We start from the raw sequence: 14,370 nt of genomic DNA on the forward strand, positions 1-14,370 counted from the left end.
ATGGTGTTAACAACTTGCATTTAAGTCAAGTGTAGTGTAACAATTCCTAGGATTACGACACTAGAGATCAGAAGAACTGTTCAGTTTGGACGCCTGGTGGGTGCGTCCTGACCGTTTTACTGCCTTTGCACACAGACAGCATAGATAAATGTCTTTGTCACTTTGTTAAACACATTTGAAGCCAGATGTCTTTCTCAAACCAGGTTATTAATAAAGGAGCCCTCACCTTTTTTTTTTTCTTTATTCGGTCACAGAGCGGGGGGGCCGAATCAGAATAATAGGCTCATTTGAAGTGTGATGTACCAGTGACAGTGACCTATTTCTTGAACGAGAGCCCGCTCACTCCCTCGCCCACGCAGACTGCATATACTCACAGTCTCTCCTGAACTCGCACACTGTACGGCTGTCTGATCAAAGAGGAGAAGAGCAAGACTTCAGTGTGTGTGTGTGTGTGTGTGTGTGTGTGTGTGTGTGTGTGTGCGCGTGAGCGTATGTGAGTCCGTTTCAGCAGCTGCTCTGTCAGCATCCTCTTAGTCCGAGGGTGGGGCTGGGATGGGTGGGGGGTCCAACACAGCATGGCTCAAGAACTCATCAACAACCCCGGGCGCTGCTGTGTCGACTCAGCCCCGGTGCACTCAGACACACACACACACACACACACACACACACACACACACACACACACAAATGCACTGGCCCAGTCATACACACATTAACTCACTGTCTGCTCTCGTCCGGCAAATGTGCTCGTTACCCACGAGGACGGGTATGTCTTAACAGGGGTTAAGATTCAGGAGCTTGTTATGGGTAAACCGGAATTTGATGTGTTATGAATGCAAGGCGCATCGCCGAAGAGCTCACGGGGTACTTAGCCTCCCACCACAGGCCTAATGAGTGCGCCGCGCTCATTTTGCGTGGCGCAGCTGTGTGCCGCGCCTGTTTGTTTTGCACTTGTCAAAGAAGGGGGCGAGAAGTGCGATGCACTCCTGTGACGGCGAGTGGCCTGGAGGTGCTGAGTCTAACTCACTCTCTGGGGCTAATTCCTCGCTAACAAGTCGGCGACGCCACGCGCTCGCCCTTGCCCACGGCCCAGCGGGCCGGCCCTCAAAGCAAACCAATTAGCCGGGCTCACTCTGGGTCTGTCAACCGCCGTCCCGCTCCCCAAAAGCCCACACAGGAAAAGTCATCCTAAACTTCCTCCTCCTCTCTTCTCCCTTGAAGGCTTCTGAATGGGGAAGGTCCGCGAGGAGCGTAAGAGGGTGCCGCATGTTAATGAGCCCCGTATCACTCACAGGGAAAGGCGTCTAGCCGGACACATCAAACACACAAAGCTTAAGCTGCCTTGCCAATTAGCTAAAATAGCAAGTTAGTGACAAATCTTCTAACCCCCGCAAAGAATCCGTGTCAACGCGCGCAGCGGTGGAGATGAATGCCGCTTTAATAGACGCATTAGCGCGCCGTGGGATCCTTTGTCGAAAACTTGCCGCGGCCTCATCGCCGCGAGTTCGACCAAAAGGGGAGGCGAGCGCGGAAGGTGTCAGGACTCGCGAAAGTGTAGTGACTTGACACGGCGCGGCAGCATTGCAGCAGTTCCACTGTGGGACTTGCTAATTGGATGGTAATTAATGGAACGGAGGCCGATAAATACCTTTGTGAGCGGGCTTGTCAAGGACGAGGAGGTGATGGGGAGGGAGTTAGGGAGGCGGAACGAGCGAGAGCGGAGGGAGGGAGAGGAAGAAGGACGGGGCACCTTTTCTTCACGGTGACAGCTAATCCGCATCCCTTCATCCATCTCCTCCATTCCTAAATGAAAGCGCACACACCACCACCCCCCCCCCCCTCCCTCATCAGTCCGACGCATTCCGCTCGGTTCTCTTTCCTCCCCTTATCAGGCCCCCTGCCTATTCTCCCCTGCCCCAACTTCGCCCGTTTCCATGGAAACACAGGATAAAAAGAGTTACTCCTAGATTAAATCAAAGATTTTGAAGTGCCGAAAATATTACAAGCTCCTTTGAATCGTGTTCCTCGAGTTCAGGATGATACTCTATTTTCGCCTTTCAGATAGTGCATGCGTGTGTGCCCCTTTCCGTCACTCCAAGCGCGAGCAGGCAGCGGCAGCACACTCGCAGACGCAAAACTAGAAGGCCTGCCTGTCTGCTGGGGACCAAAGGAAGGCTGATGTTTTTTTGTTTTTTTTTGTCGCGCTTGTTTTTCTTTTTTTGCTTTTGTCTTCAATTTCAAAGCATTGTAGGTGTCCCAAAATTCCACTCTGCCGCCATTACAGAGGTCTAGCGCTTCACTATTTTGTGCACATTTCATCAAGGCCAAGAGCGAGAACAAACCCTGAAAGGGAATGTTGCCACGTCGCCGAAGGATCCTGCTGTCAACGGTCTGATAAGATTGTTTGTCCTCAAACATACAGCGGCTTGTTGTGAACCGTGTCGTCTGCAGCCAGTGTCTTTGATCGTGTTTACCACCATCGGCACACATTAATGTCTCGCCGGGAGCCTCGGCTCACTTAGCTTAAGTAAACAGTGGCTTTTTCGCTTCGACGCCGAGCTCGCTAGCCTGCGGGCAATAAGGAAAGGCAAATGACTCCACTTGCCACTCGCCACCAACACTCAGTTAATGAGATGTTAGCCGCTAGTCAGACACAGAGACCATGACGGTTACATAACACAGGGCAAAAGAAACTGAAATATATTACCAAAAAAACACAGTCTGTCACATTGCAATGCCTTAAGAAACTTTGACTTATTGTGGACTCAAGTAGCTTGGTAAGATTAGAGCTGGACTTTTGTTTCTGAGCCTATAGTATTAGAATGCTGGGTATGTAAAACTACCACAATAGTCCCAAACACTTAGATTATCGCAGCAGAGCCATACCAATACAAGTAAAATACAGAAAACTTTCAAGAATCGTATTGCTTTTGTTCATTTCAGTTGCAGTATTTTTGCAAAGAGTTTGCTATTTCGTGTGAATTGCACGCTTGGTTGCATTTTGAAACCTTACGAGGAATCAACACTCCATCTGTTGTACATCTCAATAGTCTATCATCACACCTCAGTGGCGGCAGGATAAGCAGGGTGCTCCAGAGGTCTCTCTCCTGCAAGAAGTATTGTATTCCCTGAGCAGGAAGGATAAATGGTCCTTACAGCTTTTCCTGGGTATCTTCCCAGTTTGACGTGTTGGGAAGAACACCAAAAAAACAGGGTTCTCTGGAATATACCCCAATCAAAATGCCTCAAACATTTTTGCTGGCACCAGCAATGTTTTAGTGCAGCCATTCATTCGGGGATACCGCACCAAACTGCTTTCCGCGTCGGGCCAAAGGTGCTGAAGCTCTTTAAGCCTCTTTGATGGCACTTATCACCGCTTTTGAGGGAGAGATTTTTATCAAATACTTCAACACAGTCTCTGGTTTAGAAAATTAAATGAAAATATCTACCAGCAGACACCTTTTCTCTATTTCTAGACATCTGTAACCTATATTGTCTCCCTGGACAACATCTTGAGCTTTTGAAGCGACTGCTTAAACCGGGTTTTTTCCATGGTATTTCTCGAACTAGGGCCACCTGGTAGTTTTAATGATCGCTCCAGCATTCTGGGTTTTATGGATTTTGTGAGTAAGCATTGAGTGTTCTTCACGGGTATGAAACACGGACGGGTATGAGAAATAGTCCTGTGGTCTCACGAGAACCACAGCTTTTAGATTCTATATAGGGCTCTTTGTTCTGGTCAGACTGGAAGTCCTTGTTTGTCTGACATGACGGCAGAGCTGCGCGGAAAAGTCTTGAGTCCTAGTTTGGAGGGGTTGTTGCCCTTCAACGCTTCAGGAGGTCACCTCCAGCATCTCCGGGAAACAACTGTCAGACGTCCACTACACTCAGCAGAGACAAGTGTGACGCGACGTCCACAGTGACACCGCTTGCATGTAAAGCTTTTTTGTTGTTGTTCAGTAGACTGAGCGCGTCCGCCCTTCACGCCTGGCCGGGTCCTGAAGGATTTGCCAGAGTGAATTTTGCACCTGACTTAAGCGGGGGGGGGGGGGGGGGAGATGCAGGCACATGGACGCGTGCACGCGGGACACTGGTGCGGACGGACGCAGAGACAAACACAAGCTGGTTTGATCCCAGGAGGAGACTGGGAGGCTGGACATCGGTCTGTACAAGTGAGTGCACGCATCACTTGAGTAAAGGCGGCTTACCTCATAACCCCTGTCAAACCTGTCGCGCAGTTTGATGGAACTCTTCCTTGAGCGATACATTCATGGATGTGCAATTTGTCTCTCTTTCTTGAACACCCTTTGGGCCTGATTGACTCAAGGTTTGCGCGGAGAAAAATGGACAAAAACCACACTTGCAAGCGCTAGCTAACGATGTAGCTGGTCTAAGGGGGGGCTGGGGGGGGGCGCGGACCATTACTTCCGCGCTTTCAATTGAATAAATATGTAAATACAGGCCTTTCTGACAGAACGCTCAAAATACTGGGCGTAGAGGACGTAAATACATTACCAAAACTGATTGCGGCCGCAAGCCTCGCGTTTTTATGTAGCACGTTTGGAAGACTGGCGCTATGTTGACCGGGCTGCAGACACGGGCCATCTGACTCAAAGCCACTTGCTTCGATAGCCGGATCGTGAATGCATCTATTAGGGACCGAGCCCGTGAACAAGGACCATGGTTTAAATCCCTCATGCCAGTGATGTCTCCTGTCAGTCCAGACCTCACTGACCAACACCAACTGATGGTCCAACTGTCCTGATGACCATGCGCTTCAAAGTCAATCGTTTTTCGGCTCCTGTCACACCGTACAGTCCTGGTCACTGTTGCTCGTCACGTGCAGTCACTCCGCAGTCCTCACATTCTCTGTGGTGGACCGGGCGCAACTTCCTCACTCCAATTGAACGGTCTCACCAACTGTTGCGCAGGCAATCTCAGAAGATCACCCTCAACACGCAAACCAGCAAGACTCTCACTCTATTTGCCTGTGCGTGCTGTGTAGCGCAGGCATCTCAGTAAATCTGGCCCCCTTGTGTGAAGCGACTCCACCTGTGTGCACGATCCCCAGCCAGGGGACACGTTCTTCAGCGCATGCATTTTTCAACGTGGCTACGCGTGGCGCCTCCCGCTTCCTTTGCTGTGGGCGATACGCGCAGGGGAAGGGAGGGAGAGGATTTCACAGATTGCGCCACAATTTTTACGCCTCTGCCATCGGCGGCGTGCCGCGCCGCCCACGAGAGGGTCGGTGATTTACGAGGCGCGCGCTCACCAAATTGCGCCTAATGAATTGCGCCGCCGCCGCCTGAATATTACAACCCCCTCCATTTTTAGAGCCTTTGTTAAACACGGGTTAACTGCCACTGGAGTAGCGATCAGTGCCCAAATGGTTAACGAGTAAACAGCAGGAGACGGAGAATATGAGAGATTGATTCGCAACTCGCCTCCCGGGTGGGTGGGGAGTTCCTGTGTGTTTTCTCACGCCGGGGCCACAAAGATGCACTTCTCGCACTTGTTTGGGCAGGCCCTTGGTTTTTCCGTGTCCATATGTTCGACGTGCGTCCATGTACGCCTCCCACACCCCAACCCACCCTCCCAGAGAGTGGAATGTCACACATTTCACAATTTTCCATTTTCCATCTCTCAACAACCGTGTGTGTGTGTGTGTGTGTATATATACATATATAAATATATGTGTGTGTATATGTGTATATATATATGTGTGTGTATATGTGTATATATATATGTATATGTATATATGTGTGTATATATATATATATGTATGTATATATATATATGTATATATATATATATGTATATATATATATATATATATATATATATATATATATATATATATATATATATATATATATGTATGTATATGTGTATATATATGTATGTATGTGTGTATATATATGTATGTATGTATGTATGTATATGTATATATATGTATGTGTATATGTGTGTGTGTGTGTATAAATGTAGATATATGTGTGGGTATATATACATATGTATATGTATATATATATATATATATATATATATATATATATATATATATACATATACATTATCTCCTCTCCATCCTCGTTAATGTTATCACAGCTTTTTAGCGGATCGACAAACACCTTTCCGACTGCAGGAAGAGAATCTCAGCTTTGCACATACCTGCGTCAAATTGCCAACAACCGTAAAACACACATATAAATGTATCAAACATAACCCCCCCCACCCCCCCCCCCCCCCTCCTTGTTAACGTTGTCACAGCTTTTTAGTGGATCGACAAACAGCCCACGAGGGACTCATGGGAAAGAGAGCAAGGGGAAGACGAGCTAGAGCGAGAGGGGAGTTTATGATTAAAACACAAAAAGTGGGGGGCGGGGGTCTTTGTCCAATCCCGTCGTTATTTTTATAAGTCTTTACGACTCAATTTAGCGGATGGGGAATAAAACAAGCAGTGTGTCGGCGCCCCGCTGAGGGGGGGGGAGGAGGAGTTGAGTTAATGCCGTAGCGCCTGAGCTGTCAGAAAAGAGCTCGCCATGGCGGCTTTCTTGAGGGGCATGGGGGGGTGTAGGAGGGAAGAGCGGAAAGGTTTGGGTAAGCGGTGGGGGTTGGGGGTTGGGGTTTGGGGGGCGGCGGCGGCTAATCAAGCAAGTTTATTCAGATCAACATCAGCCTTTTTGCCGCCGCTTGAAGCCCTGAGCGGCTGGCAGTGGAGGGAACCGGGGGGATTTTCTCCTCCGAACTGACTGACTGACTGACAGGCTGCACCTCAGCCCCCACCACCCACCCCCACCCAACTACCCTTTCATCACCGACTCCGGGAGTGTCAACGCAAAATAGCTCCTTTTTTTTCATGGCACTCTCCCCAGAGCCGAGACATGCCTCGTGTCTTTAGGAGAAAATGTTTGACATCATATTTCCGGGGTTTGTTTTTTTTTTGTTTAGTTTTTTTTTTTGTCACTCAAGGTGGCGAGACGGAGTAGCTCCGCCGCACGGTGTTTTAGTATTGCCTCTGATATTGGGGCTTTTTTTGGCAGCCGGCGCTCTGATGCCGCCGCACGTCCCCTTGGCGCTTTTAGCTTAATGAATATGTACATACAGACTATTCTAATGGGCGGAGAGGACGCAAATAAAAGAATCAAAAATTCCCCAAAACTGAAAGTGACGAGCAGCGCGTTTGAAAGGCCAGGCCTGTGCTGACTGGCTAGCGATCGGATTCAAAGCCACTAGTCCTGAACCTTCTGGCAGTGAGATAGTGAAATCATTTATCATCATTATAATTATTATTATTGTTATTATTATTATCATTGGAGGAAATATTTGACATCATATTTCCAGGGGCACGTGCAAAAGGTGGCGAGAATCGCTGCGTACGGCGTGAATATTGTCTCTGATGTGTTGGCTTTTTGCAGGCGGCGCTCTCTGATTCCGCCGTGTTAATGGCACCGTCTAACCCCGCAGAAAGAAAGCCCCCCCCCCACCCCCTCCCCTCCCTCCACTCCGCCGTTATTTCAGACCAATTGGGAGCGCGCACGCGTGCGAGGGAGGGAGGGAGTGGAGGGAGGGAGTGGAGGCTCTGTAATTAAAATTCTGTTCAGCATGACGACGCTGTTTCATGCCTCTCTCACTCACTCGCTCCCCCCCCCCCCCCCCTCCCTCCGTCACAGGCAGGCCGAATGCAGGATGAGCGGCGGAGGCTCCGCTGAGGTGAGCGGGCTGTGGCGCCGCATCCCGAGGTGCGCAGGTGGCGGCGGCGGGGGGGGGACAGACGCACGCGGCGGGGCGACCCCGTCGGCCCCGCAGCTAGCGGGATGCGGCTAACGGCGCTAACACGAGGCGCTGCCTTTTTGGGCTCATGCTGTTCCACCACGCTGCCTGCATGCCTGCGTGTGCATGCGTGTGTGTGCGTGTGCGTGTGCGTGCGCGCATGCGTGCTATGCTTGCATGGTGCCGAACCTGTGATGTGTTTACTCACTCGGGAAGGGGGTGGAAGTAACGCACGCACACACACACACGCACACACAAACACACACACACACACACACACGCCTCATGGGACGTCCTCTACAGGGCTTGTCAACTACTGTCACTCAGTCCCCTACGCAACCCCCCCCCCCTCCACCCCACCCTACCCCAACCCCCGACTCTGGTTCTTCTTCCTGCCATCATCATATCCCACAATCCCCTGCTCCAATCAGCCACCCCCCCCCCGCCCCCTCCCCACTTCACTTCCCCCCATCCACCCCCCCGCTAAAAACAAAGACGGCAGCAGCCACAGCATCCGAAGGGAGCGCCTGCTTCTGCCAATGTTTAACCTCGGCAGCGAGCTCCTCCGTTCCTCATCCTCCTCCCCCTCCCCCTCCAACTCCTCTTCATCAAAGCAGCTCTGGCTATTTTGTTTTGCGGCTCTGCAGAGACTCAATGCCCACGACAACGATGACGGCCGTTTATTTTCTCCTCGCAAAGCCCCGGCCCCTCTCCCCGCGCCGCGCCACGCCAGGCCCGGGCCGCGCCGGGCTCGTATTACCCTGTGATATTCAAGCGCTCTCCATTAAAAATGCATGAACCCTGGAGATGAAAATTAATTTTGGGAATGTTCCCCCCCCCCACTTTCTCCCCCGCGCCGCCACCGCCCACCCCCCACTCTTTGAATGTTCAATATGCCACCGTCCGCCTTTCGCGCCGAGCCGTGAATTCATTATTTTATTTAGCTGTATTGGTGTAACACAATAAGCCGGTGCTCATTGGTGAGTGGGTGATATTGAGCTTTTTATAGCCAAAAACAAGAAGGGGGGCGGGGGGCGGAGGCGGGTTTGGGTGGAGCGGGAAGAAGAAGAAGAAGAAGAAGAAAAAAAAAAAACAACCTCGGCTGAAAAGGCGCAACGCAGACGTGCAAGTTCTTCACAAGATACGCCAAGTTTGGAGCCAGCTTGCCCTGAGCCTTTATCATTCATGAATATTTAGAGACATAAAAATATAAAATTGAATTATGCATGTATGAAGCGATGGAAAAATCTGCAGTAGGACACAGTGGATTTTTTTTTTTTTTTTTTTTTTTCCCTCTCTCTCTATTTGTGCTACATCGGTCTTCTGAGGAACCGGAGCTTGGGGTTGGGGCTTCTTATCCTGGTGACTCCTCGGGTTCCGGTCGCGCGACCGGGTGCAGTGCAGCCGCTGTCCGGCGTACCACGAGGCAAAAAAAATGAGAGTGTTCCTGGGTGACGAGCAGGTGGAAGACGCAGCAGATGGAGACAGGCCGGATGAGCAGGTTGCGGAGGCGAAACGAGAGGCGCTTGAAGAAACGGTCGCTCCGGCAGAGCAGTGAGGAGACAGGATGACGCCTCACCAAGACAGAGACAATATTTTGTCATTTTCAAGTGAGTCCCTAAATTCCAGACACATTTGGCCAATTGGATGTAAACCTTCTACTGCAGCATCGGCAACACGCAATTCACCACCAAGTCCCGAAAATCGATTTTTAGGCCGATGGTCGAACTTGACCCGGCGACTTGCGCATTCCAAGGACGACGTCTAGCCTGATCTTTCTAGGAAGTCTCGTTCGCTAATGTCTGTTTGCACGATTGATACCACTTTCATGTCTGCGAGGCTCATAATGTAGCTGCAGTCAGCATGTATCGCGGAATAACTTAACATAAAGTCTTAAAATATGGGAAACACTCCGGCTGCTCTGATCAAAGGGAGGGGTGGGAAGAAAAAAAATCCCTTCTCTCAGCATCTCTGAAGCTCAATATTTAAACATTTTATATCCAGTTAATGAAAAAAAGACAAAACAAGAACCCTAATTGAAGTCATAGTTATGGAAGTAGAGCAACGCTAGTCAAATTTGCAATGACGCGTTTGGCCACCGGGGGAATATGTTGCTAGCTTTCCGTTGTAAGTCAGCACTTAAAGGTTGAGTGTGTAATATTTGAAGATTTGGAGAAGAAACGGCGACATCAAGTGGTTACACTCGAGATTGCGGCGCTCTTTTGTTTACGCTCCCTTCCCCGAGCTTGCCAGTGAACTACAGTGGCCTGCGCACAAAATCCTGGATACCTCTTCTACCTTCTTCTCTGCTGGTTTATTTGAAGACGCGAGCAGTCACCCTGAATGCAAAGCGCGTCGTCAGGTGGGCTGGATTGTCCACACCAGGCTTCCGTAGAAATATGGTGGCTCTAAACGCAGGATAACCAAACTGCTTTTATTGTACTGTGAGTATAAACTTTTATTAATGTATCTCTGGGTAGTGTATTAAGCTTTCACCAATATGAGAATCATAAATCACGCCAAGTTTTACGTACTGGACCTTTTAACCTCTGTGGAAATATTTTGGAGTTGTTGTGAACCCGGTGCACGAGGTCGACTTGCCGCCTCACCGCTGAAGAATGAGGTCGATACCACGAGAACCCGGAACGTATCACTTAGAACACTTGCGCCTGCCAATTTCCGGTTCTCACGTGCACCTTGCAAGTTTCGAATACCTGTGTGGATGTTTTAAGCCAGAGTCAGTTGTCGTCTTCCTCTGTTTGCAACATGCAAAAAAAAAAAAAAAAAAAACACGTCACTGCACATTTGATTACGACACTTGGTTGCTCTAAATGCACCAACCCCATCCTCCCTCCATGATCTGCATTCGCTCAGAGTGGCTACCTGCTGCATAACTGCATCCTATATGAGGTTTTGTCAATACCCGATCCATACTGGAAAGACCTCCGTGTGTCTGCGAGCCGGTGTTTTCCCCCCGGGGCCAGGCTCTCACACAGCGATGCAACGCTTTCGCCCGCCAGCTCTGTGGCCGAGACTACAGCCTCTCTCGCCTCAAATCTCTTTATCACCTTTATGGCTGCGACCCGTTCCGGGCCGCTCGATACCGGCGCGAGAGAGAGATGTGGGCGACTGCAGTCCGTCGACGACCACCGCGGTCCTTATCAGGTGAAGGGGCTTTCTGATTAGCGTTAATGGCCGGGAACTAAACAGCCGACGGCTTTACCCATCGATGATTGCGCGAAAGCCCCCCCCCTCCCCTCCTCGCCGTCATCCCATGGAACGCGGCCCATTCGTCACGTTGAGAAAGACCGGCGGTGGCAGACGTTTTTTTTATGTGCGACACTCGCCTGTGATGTTAAAGGGGTAGTTAACCTAAAATCGCATTTCCACCCAATTGCTAATTGATGCTCTGGGGGGATGTTTGCTAGCCTGCGTCACTGCGGAGTTTGAGTGCCTGAAAGAATTCCAAGAAATGGATGCTTGAGGTTCTCACTGTCTATTCTGATTACTGTATTTGCATTACCACAGACTTGGACCATATCTTGTCTTTTTTTTTTTCCTTTTTTATTCCTTTTGTTTCTTTTGAATTAATATAATGTTCCTATCCTAGTACTGGATTACTACCCAATCTTGCAGTATCGCATACCTCTATTACACCGCACAACGGCATTTAGGCACACGTCCTCCTGAAGCTCAAGTCCATGGTTACTGTGAAACTCCGGAGCGGTTACGCGCGTGAGAAAATGTCACCCGAGCCAATAAAAAAAAAAAAAAAAAGAATACAAAAGGGATGAGTGAGCAATCCCTTCAAGACTCGGCTCTCTCTGCCGGCCCTCGGCCCGAGTGGCTGCGCGAGTTTCAGCACGTCAGCAGCGGCGAGTCAGACGAGAAGAATGAGGCTTTTCCCGTCGAGCGCTCGCTCGCTCGCTCGCTCGCTTGCTCGTCGCCACGACAACGCCGGGCATCTGGCCCCGACAGACAGACAGCCCCCTGCATGTTAATGCCGAGTTAATATTAATATTATGAACCGCTGGTGACTTCACATGTTAGCGAGCGCTCTGTCAAATTAATGTCACTCCCGCTAATGCCGCTGTCGATTTTTTTTTTTTTCTTCTTCTTTTTTTTTTTTCTGCAGCCAGACTCTGCCGCCTGCACGCCCTCTCTGGCTCGCTAAGCAAACCAGACTCACAAACACACACAGACAGACAGACACACACACACACACACGGAATTACCTCTGTGTCTCCACACTAGGCACACATTTACAATCTCAGTCACATCTTTTTCCCTCTGCGAGAAGGGAGACACAAGGGTGAGGAAAGCGACGCTAACGGCTCATTTATCACTCAAGCCTCCAAAACGTACCAACAAATCCAGTGATGAAAATCTGTCCTCAGAAATGTCAGGAAGATATTAACTCCAATACATCAAAGCGGCGCTCGCGGTCTGTGACGCTCGGCACTCCCCCGAGCACCCCCCCCCCCCCCCCCGGTTTTCGACGCGGAGGACCGGGGTTCGCCGGCTCCCCGACGTAATTCCCCACCAACTGCGGCCATTCGTCACGCGGGTGGAAACAAGTAAATAAGAGGCCGCGAGTCACTTCCGTCCGGAGAGAACAGCATCCGGAATGATGAAAAGCCAATTCCATTAAGCACGCCGATGCCAATTCTTTAGATCGGAGCGATCTCAGTGGGAGTGTGGGAGTGAGAGTGTTGGAGTTGGTGGCGGGGAGGGGGGCGGGAGGGGAGGGGGGTGTCTTCACATGTAGATTGCGCTAATCGCTTTCCCTGACAAACTACCAACCTTGTACTAATAAGTGAGTTCGGGCTCAGTGGACAGACGGAGTGAAACATCGCTAAAGGCTAATGGGGTCCTGAAGCGCCGCATGCCTGCATGGCCTTCCTAATTGTCCAGAGGAGATTCAAAGCGCAGGAAGTGTTTTCGCCGCTCGCCCGCCGAATTGTGGAGTGCGACTCACCGGGTTTGTTATCAGATTCCATATCTGCGATGTCTGGAAAACACGTTCCTTGCGATGCTGCTTCCGGTTCCATTCGGCAACCAGCGCCTGCAAAGTTTGTGTTTTCAACGCAAAAGCCAACAGGGGGCCCCGGTTGAGTCGGATTCAGAATCCGTAACTTTTTGCTCTTTTTATTTATTTTTTTTTAACAATTGTTGAGCTCGTGGCGGTGCCTCTGAGAATTGGGCCGCACGCCCGCCCCCCTTTCATTTGCAACCTTTAATCAGTCGGACGAGATCTGCTGCGCAGACGGGGGAGGAAAGTGGAGGCAGAAATGAAATGGTAATTAGTATTGATTACCTATGAGCACATGACCCCGCCGTCTCCTCCTGCATTCTTAAATCAACCCAAATTATTGGATTTGCTAATTTCGTTGCTCGGAGGAAAGGGGAAGCCAATGACGTGCGCATGCCTCCCAACGCAAATCAGGGTCAGAGGAAAATTATAGCCACGATTAACAAGCTGCTTTTTTCTTTCGCATGGGCAAAGGCGTCAGCGTGTGGCTGTGAGGTTTTCTTTCTTCTTCTTTTTCTTCTTTTTTTTTTTTTATTGGTCTAAGCTAATGATATAATTATTCTAAGAAACCGAAGGTAGTCCGGGGTGATTTCGGTACGTCTTGCATGTCTGCGCCGTTGCTGGGAGATGGCTTTAGCCTCGCCGTACTAGCATGCAATTACTGGCAGTTCAGAGGCAGAGGGAGGAAAGGGGGGGAAAAAAGTCCATTTAGGAAGTAAGAAGCAGCCCAATTACAGGTACACACAATTAATACACCAGTGGGAAATTGAAATTTTTCTGTTAAACGATAAGATTAATTCCTAATTACGGTCACAGACACGCGCGTGCCCGCAAACAAGCGCGCGCACGAGGCCTCACGCAGTTAATCCACTTTGTTGGATTCGAGCCACCGTACAGTGAGACGGTGACGGGGGAAGAGCTGGACAGCAGCTGATGGAGAGAATCGTGTCATAATGCACCCAGTGAACCCCCGGCGAGTGGCCGAGCGACGGCGCTCTGCTGCCATCTACTGGCTGCTGGGTAAACCGTAGAGCTGCGCGTTCATCCGTTCGAGATGAAACGGATCTTCTTGAAAAAAAAAAACAAAAAAAAAACATTGTTAGTTGAGTTGCAAAAGTTTCGAGATTTATCCTTTTGGTTGACTGTTGATCTTATATTCAGCAAAAGATGAAAGAAAGCTAAAGATGATTTTTTTTAAATGTAGTGTTGGTCTTTTCAGTCTGGCGATCTAAAGATATATAAATATATATATATATATATATATATATATATATATATATATATATATATATATATATATATATTTTTTTTTTTTTTTTTTTTTTTTTAAATGTGAAAAACATGTTCAATTATAGCAGAATGCAATTAACACGAGATGGTATGATTTTTTTTCTCCCCCCACGCCTCTTGGAGTTCATATTTGTTGTTACGTATCAAGTACGAGTATCTTTGTTCTCCCGCTTTATTTTTAAATTTCCTCTATTTCTTGTTATAAATGTGTCTTTGCGGGCTGTTTTAGCCTATTTTGTCCAGCCAGTATTTCAATGGACCACATCCATTGTAAG

This window comes from Nelusetta ayraudi, unplaced genomic scaffold (assembly GCF_046127955.1).
Source record: "Nelusetta ayraudi isolate G7.1 ecotype Tasmania unplaced genomic scaffold, CSIRO-AGI_Nayr_v1 ptg000174l, whole genome shotgun sequence".
NCBI lineage: Eukaryota > Metazoa > Chordata > Actinopteri > Tetraodontiformes > Monacanthidae > Nelusetta > Nelusetta ayraudi.